Source organism: Oncorhynchus keta, unplaced genomic scaffold (genome assembly GCF_023373465.1).
Source record: "Oncorhynchus keta strain PuntledgeMale-10-30-2019 unplaced genomic scaffold, Oket_V2 Un_contig_2877_pilon_pilon, whole genome shotgun sequence".
Lineage (NCBI taxonomy): Eukaryota > Metazoa > Chordata > Actinopteri > Salmoniformes > Salmonidae > Oncorhynchus > Oncorhynchus keta.
The window spans coordinates 13,213-22,168 of NW_026286219.1; the positions used below are offsets into that span (position 1 = coordinate 13,213).

Consider the following 8,956-nt stretch of genomic DNA (forward strand, 5'->3'; position numbering starts at 1 on the left):
CTAAACCAGTGTTCCCCAACTCCTCCCTCCAACAGAACACATTCTAAACCAGTGTTTCCCAACTCCTCCTGTTCCTCCAACAGAACACATTCTAAACCAGTGTTTCCCAACTCCTCCAGTTCCCCCAACAGAACACATTCTAAACCAGTGTTCCCCAACTCCTCCAGTTCCTCCAACAGAACACATTCTAAACCAGTGTTCCCCAACTCCAGTTCCCCCAACAGAACACATTCTAAACCAGTGTTTCCCAACTCCTCCAGTTCCTCCAACAGAACACATTCTAAACCAGTGTTCCCCAACTCCTCCAGTTCCTCCAACAGAACACATTCTAAACCAGTGTTTCCCAACTCCTCCAGTTCCTCCAACAGAACACATTCTAAACCAGTGTTTCCCAACTCCTCCTGTTCCTCCAACAGAACACATTCTAAACCAGTGTTTCCCAACTCCTCCTGTTCCCCCAACAGAACACATTCTAAACCAGTGTTTCCCAACTCCTCCTGTTCCTCCAACAGAACACATTCTAAACCAGTGTTTCCCAACTCCTCCTGTTCCCCCAACAGAACACATTCTAAACCAGTGTTTCCCAACTCCTCCTGTTCCTCCAACAGAACACATTCTAAACCAGTGTTTCCCAACTCCTCCTGTTCCCCCAACAGAACACATTCATACTTTCATACTTTCTTTTTCATATTGGTCCCCGTGGGAATCGAACCCACAATGCTCTACCAACTGAGCTACACGGGACCCCTGGAGGCTGTCCCTGGGGGCCGCAGGGTGTCAGCGCAGGCTTTTGTTCCAGCCCGGCACTAACACACCTGATTCATCTGATGGTGGATTACTATTGGTTGAACTTTATAAACATGGTATGTATCCCAAATGGCATTCTAATTCCCTATTTAGTGCACCACTTTTGACCAGTAGTGCACTGAATAGGGCATAGGGCCCTGTTTGGGACATGTTGTTTCCTCAGAGATGTGTGACCCTCTGTGCGCACACTGGGTATCAATGGAGGAAGGACACGTTCAAAGAACGACACACGTGTCGATGTGCAGCTACTGAGACTTACACACATATCAAACACGTCAAACCTGTTTAGATTCTACTGAATCACTCTGACCTTTCACCTTGTTAGACATGTTTTTTATGAGAGAGAGACAGAGGGATGGAGGGAGGGAAAGAGAGAGAGGAAGGAGAGGGGGTGGAGGGTGAGGGAGAGGTTGAATGCTAGCACTCACCTGAGTACAGAGTTCTTGCGTAAGGCAGGTCTCATTTCTTTAAGTTTCCATCAGCAGGGGAGGGTGAAGCATTAAAAGACAAAAAGAAAACGTCAGAAAAATTCTTGACATATTTCAGCTGCCTAACTTACAGAAGAAGAATCATGAGGACACAGAGAACCTTCTAGAGTTCTAAAGTTACACCAAAGAATCCTCAAAGAATCTAGAGCTGATGTGATTGTTAAGTGTTGTTATGGGCCTCATTCTGGACTGGAATGTGGCTCCGATGACAATGACTTACCGTTGTGCATCTGATGCTCCTGTGGGAACACAATGACATCATTTATTGGTTTCATAATTGAACGTGTTTATTTCATTTATTTAATCTGAGAAGAAAGTTATTGATTGTGGGCAATTAATTAAAACTTGAATTCTTCCAATTCATTAGACAGTACTGTTAACTGTTATTCTGTCTCTCTCTCTGCTACCAGGGGAATACATGTACAAATGTCAATACAAATATCCAGGTTTTCTGTGTAATAAAAAGCCACAGCATCCATTAAAATGTCATGTATTTACATTTGCAGCAGTTAACCTGATCCTGCCCTTGAGTACAGTGGACCTGCTCTCCAGTCTACTGTACTCTACTGTCTACTGTACTGTACTCTACTGTCTACTGTACTCTACTGTCTACTGTACTCTACTACACACTACTGTCTACTGTACTCTACTGTCTACTGTACTCTACTGTCTACTGTACTCTACTGTCTACTGTACTGTACTCTACTGTACTGTACTCTACTGTCTACTGTACTCTACTGTCTACTGTACTCTACTGTACTCTACTACACACTACTGTCTACTGTACGCTACTGTCTACTGTACTATACTGTCTACTGTACTCTACTGTACTCTACTGTACTCTACTGTACTCTACTGTCTACTGTACTCTACTGTACTCTCCAGTCTACTGTACTCTACTGTCTACTGTACTCTACTGTACTCTACTGTACTCTCCAGTCTACTGTACTCTACTGTACTCTACTGTCTACTGTACTCTACTGTACTCTACTGTACTCTACTGTCTACTGTACTCTACTACACACTACTGTACTCTACTGTACTCTACTATACACTACTGTCTACTGTACTCTACTGTCTACTGTACTCTACTGTACTCTACTGTCTACTGTACTCTACTGTCTACTGTACTCTACTATACACTACTGTACTGTACTCTACTGTCTACTGTACTCTACTGTCTACTGTACTCTACTGTACTCTACTGTCTATTGTACTCTACTGTCTACTGTACTCTACTGTACTCTACTATACACTACTGTACTCTACTTTCTACTGTACTCTACTGTCTACTGTACTCTCTGTACTCTACTGTACACTACTGTACTCTACTGTACTCTACTGTACTGTACTCTACTGTCTACTGTACTCTACTGTCTACTGTACTCTACTGTACTCTACTATACACTACTGTACTGTACTCTACTGTCTACTGTACTCTACTATCTACTGTACTCTACTGTCTACTGTACTCTACTGTCTACTGTATTCTACTGTACTATACTATACTGTACTGTATACTCTGCTATATTTTACTGTACTCTGCTATATTCTACTGTAATCTACTGTATTTTACTGCACCCTGCTGTACTCTAGTGTCTACTGTATTTTACTGTACTCTACTATATTTTACTGTACTCTGCTATATTTTACTGTACCCTGCTATATTTTACCGTCCTCTGCTATATTCTACTGTACTCTGCTATATTCTACTGTACTTACTCTGCTATATTTTACTGTACTCTGCTATATTCTACTGTACTCTGCTATATTTTACTGTACTCTGCTACATTCTACTGTACTCTGCTATATTTTACTGTACTCTGCTATATTTTACTGTATTCTGCTATATTTTACTGTACTCTGCTATATTTTAATGTACTCTGCTACATTCTACTGTACTCTGCTATATTTTACTGTATTCTGCTATATTTTACTGTACTCTGCTATATTTTACTGTACTCTGCTATATTTTACTGTACTCTGCTATATTCTACTGTACTCTGCTATATTCTACTGTACTCTGCTATATTTTACTGTACTCTGCTACATTCTACTGTACTCTGCTATATTTTACTGTACTCTGCTATATTTTACTGTACTCTGCTATATTTTACTGTACTCTGCTATATTTTACTGTACTCTGCTATATTTTACTGTACTCTGCTATATTTTACTGTATTCTGCTATATTTTACTGTACTCTGCTATATTTTACTGTACTCTGCTATATTTTACTGTATTCTGCTATATTTTAATGTACTCTGCTACATTCTACTGTATTCTGCTATATTTTACAGTATTCTGCTATATTTTACTGTACTCTGCTATATTTTACTGTATTCTGCTATATTTTACTATACTCTGCTATATTTTACTGTACTCTGCTATATTCTACTGTATTCTGCTATATTTTACTGTACTCTGCTATATTGTACTGTACTCTGCTATATTTTACTGTACTCTGCTATATTTTACTGTACTCTGCTATATTCTACTGTATTCTGCTATATTTTACTGTACTCTGCTATATTTTACTGTATTCTGCTATATTTTACTGTACTCTGCTACATTCTACTGTACTCTGCTATATTTTACTGTACTCTGCTATATTCTACTGTATTCTGCTATATTTTACTGTACTCTGCTATATTTTACTGTATTCTGCTATATTTACTGTACTCTGCTACATTCTACTGTACTCTGCTATATTTTACTGTACTCTGCTATATTCTACTGTATTCTGCTATATTTTACTGTACTCTGCTATATTTTACTGTATTCTGCTATATTTTACTGTACTCTGCTACATTCTACTGTACTCTGCTATATTTTACTGTACTCTGCTATATTCTACTGTACTCTGCTATATTTTACTGTACTCTGCTATATTTTACTGTACTCTGCTGTCTACTTTATTCTATTATATTCTACTGTCTGTTTTCTACTGTATTCTACTACAATACTGTATTATACTACAATACTGTATTCTACTGTCTACTGTATTCTACTACTGTATTATACTACAATACTGTATTCTACTGTCTACTGTATTCTACTGTCTACTGTATTATACTACAATACTGTATTCTACTGTCTACTGTATTCTACTGTCTACTGTATTATACTACAATACTGTATTCTACTGTCTACTGTATTCTACTGTCTACTGTATTATACTACAATACTGTATTCTACTGTCTACTGTATTCTACTGTCTACTGTACTCTACTGTACTCTACTGTACACTACTGTACTCTACTGTACTCTACTGTACTGTACTCTACTGTCTACTGTACTCTACTGTCTACTGTACTCTACTGTACTCTACTATACACTACTGTACTGTACTCTACTGTCTACTGTACTCTACTGTCTACTGTATTCTACTGTACTATACTATACTGTACTGTATACTCTGCTATATTTTACTGTACTCTGCTACATTCTACTGTACTCTGCTATATTTTACTGTACTCTGCTATATTTTACTGTACTCTGCTATATTTTACTGTACTCTGCTATATTTTACTGTACTCTGCTATATTTTAATGTACTCTGCTACATTCTACTGTATTCTGCTATATTTACAGTATTCTGCTATATTTTACTGTACTCTGCTATATTTTACTGTATTCTGCTATATTTTACTATACTCTGCTATATTTTACTGTACTCTGCTATATTCTACTGTATTCTGCTATATTTTACTGTACTCTGCTATATTGTACTGTACTCTGCTACATTCTACTGTACTCTGCTATATTTTACTGTACTCTGCTATATTCTACTGTATTCTGCTATATTTTACTGTACTCTGCTATATTTTACTGTATTCTGCTATATTTTACTGTACTCTGCTACATTCTACTGTACTCTGCTATATTCTACTGTATTCTGCTATATTTTACTGTACTCTGCTATATTTTACTGTACTCTGCTATATTCTACTGTACTCTGCTATATTCTACTGTACTCTGCTATATTTTACTGTACTCTGCTACATTTTACTGTACTCTGCTATATTTTACTGTACTCTGCTATATTTTACTGTACTCTGCTATATTTTACTGTACTCTGCTGTCTACTTTATTCTATTATATTCTACTGTCTGTTTTCTACTGTATTCTACTACAATACTGTATTATACTACAATACTGTATTCTACTGTCTACTGTATTCTACTGTCTACTGTATTATACTACAATACTGTATTCTACTGTCTACTGTATTCTACTGTCTACTGTATTATACTACAATACTGTATTCTACTGTCTACTGTATTCTACTGTCTACTGTATTATACTACAATACTGTATTCTACTGTCTACTGTATTATACTACAATACTGTATTCTACTGTCTACTGTATTCTACTGTCTACTGTACTCTACTGTACTCTACTGTACACTACTGTACTCTACTGTACTCTACTGTACTGTACTGTACTGTCTACTGTACTCTACTGTACTCTACTATACACTACTGTACTGTACTCTACTGTCTACTGTACTCTACTATCTACTGTACTCTACTATCTACTGTACTCTACTGTCTACTGTATTCTACTGTACTATACAATACTCTACTGTATACTCTGCTATATTTTACTGTACTCTGCTATATTCTACTGTAATCTACTGTATTTTACTGCACCCTGCTGTACTCTAGTGTCTACTGTATTTTACTGTACTCTACTATATTTTACTGTACTCTGCTATATTTTACTGTACCCTGCTATATTTTACAGTCCTCTGCTATATTCTACTGTACTCTGCTATATTCTACTGTACTTACTCTGCTATATTTTACTGTACTCTGCTATATTCTACTGTACTCTGCTATATTCTACTGTACTCTGCTATATTTTACTGTACTCTGCTACATTCTACTGTACTCTGCTATATTTTACTGTATTCTGCTATATTTTACTGTACTCTGCTATATTTTAATGTACTCTGCTACATTCTACTGTACTCTGCTATATTTTACTGTATTCTGCTATATTTTACTGTATTCTGCTATATTTTACTGTACTCTGCTATATTCTACTGTACTCTGCTATATTTTACTGTACTCTGCTATATTCTACTGTACTCTGCTATATTCTACTGTACTCTGCTATAGTTTACTGTACTCTGCTATATTTTACTGTACTCTGCTATATTTTACTGTAGTCTGCTATATTTTAATGTACTCTGCTACATTCTACTATACTCTGCTATATTTTACTGTATTCTGCTATATTTTACTGTATTCTGCTATATTTTACTGTACTCTGCTATATTTTACAGTATTCTGCTATATTTTACTGTACTCTGCTATATTTTACAGTATTCTGCTATATTTTACTGTACTCTGCTATATTTTACTGTACTCTGCTATATTCTACTGTATTCTGCTATATTTTACTGTACTCTGCTATATTTTACTGTATTCTACTATATTTTACTGTATCTCTACATTCTACTGTACTCTCTACTATTTTACTGTACTCTGCTATATTTACTGTACTCTGCTGTCTACTTTATTCTATTATATTCTACTGTCTGTTTTCTACTGTATTCTACTACAATACTGTATTATACTACAATACTGTATTCTACTGTCTACTGTATTCTACTGTCTACTGTATTATACTACAATACTGTATTCTACTGTCTACTGTATTCTACTGTCTACTGTATTATACTACAATACTGTATTCTACTGTCTACTGTATTCTACTGTAATGTACTGTATTCTACTGTTCTCTACTGTATTCTACTGTACTGTAATGTACTGTACTCTACTGTTCTCTACTGTTTTCCACTGTCTATTGTATTGTACTGCACTCGTTTGTACTCTACTGTACTTACCCCAGTAGCAGCAGAGAGCTGTGAGGTAGAACAGGAGGAAGAGGTGGTGTGATCTCATGATGACGAGACAATGACTGTCATGGGGTCAGCTGGAAACAGATATCACTGATCTAGGAACACAAGATAACCGGTTGTTATCACTATAACAGGTTGCTATAATAGAGCCAACTGGTCTCTGGGGATATAGTTCATGGAACACAAGATAACCGGTTATTATCACTATAACAGGTTGCTATAATAGAGCCAACTGGTCTCTGGGGATATAGTTCATGGGACACAAGATAACCGGTTATTATCACTATAACAGGTTGCTATAATAGAGTCAACTGGTCTCTGGGGATATAGTTCATGGAACACAAGATAACCGGTTATTATCACTATAACAGGTTGCTATAATAGAGTCAACTGGTCTCTGGGGATATAGTTCATGGAACACAAGATAACCGGTTATTATCACTATAACAGGTTGCTATAATAGAGCCAACTGGTCTCTGGGGATATAGTTCATGGAACACAAGATAACCGGTTATTATCACTATAACAGGTTGCTATAATAGAGTCAACTGGTCTCTGGGGATATAGTTCATGGGACACAAGATAACCGGTTATTATCACTATAACAGGTTGCTATAATAGAGTCAACTGGTCTCTGGGGATATAGTTCATGGAACACAAGATAACCGGTTATTATCGCTATAACAGGTTGCTATAATAGAGCCAACTGGTCTCTGGGGATATAGTTCATGGAACACAAGATAACCGGTTATTATCACTATAACAGGTTGCTATAATAGAGTCAACTGGTCTCTGGGGATATAGTTCATGGAACACAAGATAACCGGTTATTATCACTATAACAGGTTGCTATAATAGAGCCAACTGGTCTCTGGGGATATAGTTCATGGGACACAAGATAACCGGTTATTATCGCTATAACAGGTTGCTATAATAGAGCCAACTGGTCTCTGGGGATATAGTTCATGGAACACAAGATAACCGGTTATTATCGCTATAACAGATTGCTATAATAGAGCCAACTGGTCTCTGGGGATATAGTTCATGGAACACAAGATAACCGGTTATTATCGCTATAACAGGTTGCTATAATAGAGTCAACTGGTCTCTGGGGATATAGTTCATGGGACACAAGATAACCGGTTATGCAGGCCTTTTTCCACACAACATAGGGAGAAGGGTGACGTTGTCCCTAGATGCTGATCTTGGGTCAGTTTAACATTGTTCCCCACAAATGGTTAAGGGAACGATTGGGGGAGGGGAAGCTGATACTGGATCTGTACCATGGGGGAAACTTCAACCCAGAGCCTGATGCAGACAAGAGTGAATGAAACAGGGAGACTGATATGGACAGAGAGATACAGAGTGGATGAAACAGGGAGACAGATATGGACAGAGAGATACAGAGTGGATGAAACAGGGAGACTGATATGGACAGAGAGATACAGAGTGGATGAAACAGGGAGACTGATATGGACAGAGAGATACAGAGTGGATGAAACAGGGAGACAGATATGGACAGAGAGATACAGAGTGGATGAAACAGGGAGACAGATATGGACAGAGAGATACAGAGTGGATGAATCAGAGAGACTGATATGGACAGAGAGATACAGAGTGGATGAAACAGGGAGACTGATATGGACAGAGAGATACAGAGTGGATGAAACAGAGAGACAGATATGGACAGAGAGATACAGAGTGGATGAAACAGGGAGACAGATATGGACAGAGAGATACAGAGTGGATGAAACAGAGAGACAGATATGGACAGAGAGATACAGAGTGGA

At 37.3% G+C, this 8,956-nt stretch overlaps 1 long non-coding RNA gene across 1 annotated transcript; it reads right to left on the bottom strand.

Annotated features, from left to right (window-relative positions):
- Positions 1–1,249: 1,249 nt before the first annotated feature.
- LOC127923202 (uncharacterized) lies at positions 1,250–7,417 on the bottom strand. The gene is made up of 3 exons (XR_008113670.1): positions 7,152–7,417; positions 1,516–1,534; positions 1,250–1,272 (listed from the first exon to the last, which is right to left on the bottom strand). It is a non-coding gene; the product is annotated as an uncharacterized LOC127923202 (long non-coding RNA).
- Positions 7,418–8,956: the final 1,539 nt, after the last annotated feature.